We start from the raw sequence: 8,519 nt of genomic DNA on the forward strand, positions 1-8,519 counted from the left end.
TGCCTTTTGAAGCATAAAATTCTAGCATATAGCCATTATCACTCATGACAGTTTTGATTGTAGTGTTAAATTGGGTCTCAACTAAATGGAAAAAGGATTGAAGAGATGATCTAGCTTGAGATTTAGTTTTGTGAACCCCTCCCCCGGAAACAGGCATATGAATGCATGTGACTAAGGGCAGAAATGCACGTGAATGTATGAGTCGCCACCTTGTTTAATTATTTTAGGGTAAACTAGGAAAAAACCCTAAGTTGACTCCAATTTTAATTAACCTAATTACTAGATTAATTATCCCAATGTCTAAAGCATGGTTCGCGAACCCGAGGTGGATCCCGAGACTATGTCATGCTGATTAACTAACCAATGAATGAAATGCTTTGCAGGGTGAATGAAGTAATTGGACCAATGGAATGTTTATGTGATTTCGACTTGCCGCTCGGGGTTAAATCCCAAACGTGCCTACGTACTTCTGTTTGAATGGAAGATCAAAGTCAACGTAGTTCGATAGGCCTTTTTAAAAGGGCTTTGAATGGGTATGCTTAATGCATGAGTGTGTGAATGCTTTGTGCATTTTGTTTAGGCATTTTGCTTGAAAATTGATTGATTTTTAGGCATTTGTTGCCAAAAGTGTTGATTTAAGGCTTTTAGCCAAAAAAGAATGATTTAGGCAATTTTCTTGCCAAAAGATGATTATTTAGGCGATTGTCGCCTAAATTGATTATTTGAAGGTTTTTTGCCAAAATGAGTTGATTTAGGCAATTTATTTGCCAAAAGTGTTGATTGGACGATTGCCGCCAAAATTGATTAATTTTAAGGCTTTTAGCCAAAAGATTGATTAATTCAAGGCATTTTTTTGCCCAAAAATTGATTTAAGCGATTTGTCGCTAAAAAAAATGGTTAATCTTACTTTATAGGCAATTTATTTGCCAAAAGTGATCAATTGAATTGCAATGTAGGCAATTGATTGCCAAGAAAAACATGTTTAATGAAGGCTATTTAGCCACAATTATTGATTAATTGGACCTAAGCCGGATTGTTTGAAATAAAGGCGATTAAACCGTAATTATTAATTAACTAGGTTCTTTGGCCAATATTGTCGGACTTTAGGCTTTAATACCACGATTATTAATTAACCGGGCACTTAAGCTTAATCGTATTTTAATTGAGGCAACTTATTTGCCATATTGATGATATGAATGCCTTTATGCATGAATTCAGAATTGGAGTAGAAGAGAAATTATGCAGATTATGCTGAAATTAAATAGACAGGGTTTCGTTATTACCTGAGTCAGTCGTCGGCCACTTCTTAGCTCCAGGTTAAGCTCCTCATTAAGAGAATATTAATTAATTCAATTTTAGTGACCAATTAACAAAGCAAGAAAGTAATAAAGCTAAATTAAAATGCAGAAAAGCAGTAAATGAATCGTAAGGAGCGTAGGGGAGAAGGAGCGTCCTTCAACACAGACTGAGTCAGTTGAAATGAAGACCCGGGGCTATTTTTATAGGCAAAACCCGGGCTGGAGGGGGCCGCTGCTGCCGGAGGCCGACGGCCGGCGCCGCCGGGTCCGGCGGCCGCTGCCGCCATGGCCGCGGGTGCGCGAGTCTGTTGTTCCAAAGGCTTTTTCGGGAGTTCCGCACCTCCAAAAAATATTCCGGTACCAGTTCTGCTATCCTCGTAATTTTCCGGACGTTTCAAGTTCCATATTGGCAAACTTTCGGTGAACTTTCCGAACGGCCTCCGGTCCGGCCGGACTGTTTGCAGTCCGGGAAAAATGGCTTTTTGAGCCTCAAAATTTGAGTATTCACAAGTTTGTAAAAGATACAACCATATATGTCTAGTGCAATCATCTACTACGATTAAGAAATATTTATAATTATGAATGGAAGGGGTAGAAAAAGGACCCCATATATCAACAGTATGAGATCAAAAGCATTAGTAGAAACTGAGTTGCTTACAGGAAATGGTAAAGCCTTTTGTTTTGCAAAGTGACAGATATCACAAAATTCATTTACTTTGTATGAAATATTAAAATCTAAGCTTGGTAAAGCTTTTATTCTAGCAAGAGAAGGATGGCCTAATCTGAAGTGCCAAAGGTCAAAATATGAATTTGTTGTTGTTGTCATTAGTTTGGAAGAGAAAGTGGTTGTTGCAAATATAGTCCCTCCTTTACTTTAGCTATACCAATTAGTCTCCAAGTGTACAGGTTCTGTATATGATAATCGTGGGCATAAAAGGAGAAACAACAAAAGAGAACTTTAGTGAGTTTAGAAACAGAAAGCAAGTTAAATGTAAATTGTGGTATGTAAAGAACATCATGGAGAATTAAAAATTTTGATATAGTGACAGTACCAAAAATTAAGGCATGCACTCTAGTTCCATTAAGTAAGATGATTGGTATTGGTTTTATATGGCGATAAGTAGTGAAAAGTTTAAGATTGAAGGTAATGTGGTCAGTGGCACCTGTGTCAGTGACCCACTAATCCACAACAGTACAACAAGCAAGAACAAAATGATTAGTTGATATGTTCTTTGGTGCAACAGAAGAAACCAGATTAGTGACTGAATGTTTGTTGGTCACTGATTTAGTTAGGTCTACTGCAGGAAACGTGCTATTACTGAGTTGGTAAGGCCAGGGCTCTCCACACAAATGTTTGCAACAAGTTAAGCAAATGGCTATACTGATATGAGGTCAATGCCACATTTGTGCTCAATCCCAAGGCTTCTTGATTTGCAAAATTCACTGAGTAACCATTGTCTCGAGATGCAAGGGAGAAATCTGCAGTATTATTAACATTATTTGCAGAGACTGTATGAAGCTTATAATAAGAGCCATAACTAGGTGGAAACCTATGCTTCTTGTAACAGGTATCAATTGTGTGTCTAGATTGACCACACTAGGTGCAAAACCTATTATCAGTAGTAAATCCTTTGTAATTAAACCTTTGGAAATGATGTTTTGGCTTAGGAAAGCTTTTAGAATCAGTTGGAAATCTCTTGTTTACAAATTCTTTGGCTTCTAGTAGAGTTGAGCATGGATACAATGAAGAGAGCCATAGTTATTCTATCTTTCTTATTGCAGAACTAGAGAAAAAACCTTGTTTATTGCTAGGAGAGGATCAAGTAACAAAATCTGTGATTTAATTGTGTTGAATTGATCACTCAAGCCTTTGAGAAATCTAATAACATGATCACTCTCTTGATATTACTTAATTCTGTTCACAATTCCACAAGTACAAGGATTCTGACATATACAAATAGGTAAAGCTCTAAAATTAAGAACTTCATCCCATAAGATTTTCAGTTTTGTGCAATACCAATTACTGACTTCTCTCCTTATTTAAGAGCATAAATCTCCTCTTGTAAGTCAGAAATTCTAACAATATCTCCCTGTGGAAAACTTTCTTTGAGATCATTCCAAACCTTAATAGCTTTGTCTAACCGCAAGAAACTTTGTGTCAGTAAGGCAATAAAGAATGAATAAGCCAAGAGAGTAGCATAGTGTTGCATCGTTCCTGAATAGGATAAAGCGAATCTCCTACAGCTGGTATTATAAGAGTTCCATCAATGAACTTTGATTTGTTCTTGGAAAGAAGCGCCACTTCATAGTGCGAGACCAGGTATGATAATTTGCTCTTGTCAAAACCGGTGAAACCAGAACAACAGCTGGATTCTCATTTGGGTGGAGATAAAAATGATGCGTTGGATCTTGTGTTGGATGCAAAGTTGGAGCTACCATCGACTGAATCAGTCAAATGAAATCAAATTAACAGAGGAAATCTCTTAATTTGTAGAGATATCAAAGATTAACCAAGAATCTATGAAATAGCTAACCAGATGGTGTTTGGCAAGTGAGAACGAGAAACAAAAATAAAGGAAGTGGAACAAAATCAGAGAAATTCCTCTGATACCATATGAAGTATTAGAGAAAAGAAGAAACTGAATTTTGTTATGTGTATTGATTAACCAAAAAGAATAATTACACTGATGTTTATTTACAGCTATATATTGCATATGTTACAAGCTACTTCTAACTAATTTACTCCTAACTAATTTTCTTAGCTGTACAATTGGTTGCAACAAACTAATTTCCTCTAACTGACTTTAGCATCCTTTTTCCCTTTTGATTGCTAACTTGGTTTATCATCTAACATCAATTGACTAACTTATTCTTATATTAATTTATTCCCTTACTTAATAACACAATCTGTTATTTCATACAATAATTTAATTCTTTAATAAATCTCTTTTTGCTGAAAATTCGGCAATATTTCCTTATAATTTGAACTACACGTATATTTCACCTCTCAATAATAACACAATATACATAGCTCATCTGTCAGGCAAATTAACAACCAGCTCCCATTCGCCATTCTCAATATTTGTCAATCACATTTTCAATATTTATTCCGTCCTTTAATTAAATTCAGAAGCCCAGAAACATGATGATCATAAAACAATGCCCTAAAAACTGGTTCTGCATCCTCTAATCATGGAAAGGTCTACATGCCATTACATGTGGTGCATACCACTTCTAGTGGCCCATGAACCTTCATTTCAGGGGTCCATAATGCAGAAATTAATCATTTCAGGGGTCCATAATGCGGAAATTAATAAAATGTTCCCGAATCGGAGTTCCTTTTGAGTCAAGCACAAAACTATCTTATTCTGAATCACGATATCGACTCATTATCGGCTAAATAAACATGAAAGCAACAAGAAATGGGTAGTGAAGAGTGTATTTGTTCATCAACCATGACGAACATCAAGGTTTCAAACTCAAATCTTGTTTAAACCTTAATTTTGATTTTTTTAGTTTACTGTTCCTCTATCTTTATGCACTTTTTAATTCCTGTTCTTTATCTTCACGCAATTTTCTTTATTGTTCTTTAGTTTTTGTTAATCTAACCCATTTAACGGTAGTCTATAAACATGTGAACATTAACATTCATCACTTTATCATTATGCATGAATGATTTTTCATTTAATTTTGTGGATGTTTACATATTCCGTGGTTTTTATTGTTGTTTAAGTTATTTATTCTTTCCAATTATTGAGCTTAATGTAAAGGACCTTAATGGGTCTAATTTATTATTTGATTGTAATAATTAGTTGGTTGAGAAATTTTAATGGGTTAATGGGTAGAGTAAATATTTATTAGGAGATGGCTGTAACTCCATTCTCCTCTCCCCTTTCTTTATTTGTTTGATATGTTATGTTCAATAATTAACATGCTTGTTTGCCACATTTTCAAAATTGCATAAAAAATTTTACATCTCAATTAGAGTTAATTTTATTATCGATTATTATGAATGAATGGACAACGAAGGAGGACTGTTTAACTAGGTAGTTCGAGTGTCTAACACCTCAAAACCGTACCAACTCCCTTACCCAGTCTCTAGTTTAAAACTGAACTAGTCGATTCCAAAGAATCGATGTGTTCGAGATAATTTCTATAACACCTATTGGCCGATCCCGGAGGATTAGGCGATGGATGCCACATTCGGTGCCGGAAGCACCTTTCTAAGATATAAGTTTAATTCTTATTAGCTAAAGATATGGATATTTTTTGTTCGAGTCTCATAAGTCTAGCAAGTCCATGGTTTTACTTAGAAAATGATTGGGGGAATCCTACAAAAAAAGTGCAAGAGTTTTTTCTAAAAGTTGAACTTAACTAAAACCTGTGAAGCAAGAAACCACTTCCAAAACTAACCTCAACAATCCATCAACTCCCATATAGTCAATCTCAAACTCAAACTCTAATGCATACATAATTCTTAAATCGTCATCATCATCACCATCATCCCATGATCATATATTATCATAAATACTCTTAAGTACAAATTTCATAATCCATTCATACATAAATAAGTCCCAATTAATTACATACTCCAAAAAATTTTAAACTATACATGCCATAATTAACAAATTGTGAATACTCAAATTTTGAGGCTCAAAAAGCCAATTTTCCCGGACTACAAACAGTCCGGCCGGACCAGAGGCCATTTTGGAAATTTACCGAAAGTATGCCAATATGGAACTTAAAACGTCCGGGACGTTGCGAGGATCGCGGAACTGGTCCCGAAATATTTTTTGGAGGTCCGAAACTCCCGAAAAAGCCTCCGGAACATAAAATTAGAAAGTCCGCGACTGCGGCGGCCCCCCTTCACGGCGACGGCGGCAGCGGTAGCCGCCGGCGACAGTGGCTGCGGCCGCCCTTCACGGCGGCAGCAGCCGCCCTCACCGGCGGTAGCGGCCGCCGGCGATGGCGGCGGCGGCCGCCCTCCTCGGCGGGAGCTGTCGCCCGCCACAGCGGCAGCGGCCGCCCTCAGTCCTTTTTTGGCCTATAAATACAGTCCCGGGTCTTCATTCCAACTCACTCAGTCTGTGTTGACGGACACTCCTTCTCCCTAACCTGGAGCTAAGAAGTGGCCGACGACTGACTCAGGTAATAACGAAACCCTGTTTATTTAATTTCAGTATCATCTGCATAATTTCTCTTCTACTCCAAATTCTGAATTCTGGCATAAATGCATTTCACGTCATCAGATTAGGCAAATAAATTGCCTCAATTAAATATGACTAAGCCTAAAATGCCCGGTTAATCAATAATCGTGGTATTAAAGCCTAGATCCGACAATATTGGCTGAAAAGTCTAGTTAATCAATAACTATGGTGAAATTGCCTTTATTTCGAATAATCCGGCTTAAGTCCAATTAATCAATAATTGTGGCTAAAAGCCTTAATCAATCACAGTGTGGCAACAAATTGCCTAAATCAAATCATTTTGGCTAAAAGCCTTCAAATTAATCAATCTTTTGGCTAAAAGCCTTAAAATCAAGCATTTCGGCGTCAAACGCCCAATCAATCAATTTTTGGTAAACAATTGCCTAAATCAAATCATTTTGGCTAAAGGCCTTCAAATTAATCAATCTTTTAGCTAAAAACCTTAAAGTCAAGCATTTTGGCAACAAACGCCCAATCAATTTTTCGGCAACAAATTGCCTAAATCAATCTTTTGGCTAAAAGCCTTAAATCAACATTTTTTGGCAACTAATGCCTAAAAATCAATCAATTCTTTGGCAAAAGGCCTAAACAAAATGCACAAAGCATACACACACTCATGCATTAAGCATACCCATTCAAAGCCCTTTAAAAAAGGCCTATCGAACTACGTTGACTTTGATCTTCCATTCAAACGGAAGTATGTAGGCACGTTTGGGATTTAACCCCGAGCGGCAAGTCGAAATCACATAAACATTTTAATTGGTCCAATTGCTTCATTCACCTTGCAAAGCATTTCATTCATCGGTTAGTTCATCAACATGACATGGTCTCGGGATCCACCTCGGGTTTGCGGATTATGCCTTAAACATTGGGTTAATTAATCTAGTAATTAGGTTAATTAAAATCGGAGTCACTTAGGGTTTTTCCTAGTTTACCCTAAAATAATTAAACAAGGTGGCGACTCATACATTCACGTGCATTTCTACCCTTAGTCACATGCATTTTTTATGCCTGTTTTCGGGGGAGGGGTTCACACAAATGCATAAACGACATAATCTAAACTAACAAAATGAATATCTTTCTGCTCTAATGCTGATACTCTGGTCTTCTACCAGCAGCCTCGATCAACAATCTACGCGTGATAAAAATCAACGTGTTAAGTATAAAACTCAGTGGTGCTCACAAATCACATACATCCAAAATATTGTGGTGGCAACATACATTCAAATCAAGATTCCACAATCAAGATCATAATCATATAATCATGAGGATAGTAAACATGCATAAGCATTTATGGTACATGTAATTATTTTAAACATATATATCAATAGTGTTCATAATTAACTCATATCATATCATATAAATCATACTTAAGCATTTATACTGCATATAGGCATGTTAAACATGTGAATCTAGATTTCTCATAATCATATTATATAACTTCACTTAATAGCATAATACATAAGCATAAGCTAAAAATATATAATATCCTTCTATAAAGTATAAGACATATAAATCATGAATTTCAAGCAAGTATATCATAAGTAAATCATAAACTCATAAATACACATGTCATGAATTATTATCTTATTAAGTAAATTTCTTTCCTTTTTAACTTGTAAAACTCACATATACTTAGAAGAAAATGAAGCAGATTAGATTTCAAAAACATAATCAGAGATGCTTTAGAAACCAACAAAACCAAAGAGGCTTTAAAAGCCAATAGAATCAGAGAGGCTTTAAAAAGCCTAACAGAATCAGATGGACTTTAAAAGCTTAACAGAATCAGATAGAGCGCGTCCGCTCATATAGAGGGCACCCACGTGCCAAGTATATGATCATAGCTATATCCAATAACAGAAAGGCATCAAATGTCGAGCATGCTCATAACAGAATAAATCCAAATCACACAACAATTTCACACCAAATATTAGAGCCCAAGACTTTATTTGTTTTCTTTAAATCATAAAAGTACTCATAATACTTTACTTATTCAGATAGTACATAGCTTATA

This window comes from Jatropha curcas, chromosome 9 (assembly GCF_041381405.1).
Source record: "Jatropha curcas cultivar XTBG-Jc1 chromosome 9, XTBG_Jcur_1.0, whole genome shotgun sequence".
Taxonomy (NCBI): domain Eukaryota; kingdom Viridiplantae; phylum Streptophyta; class Magnoliopsida; order Malpighiales; family Euphorbiaceae; genus Jatropha; species Jatropha curcas.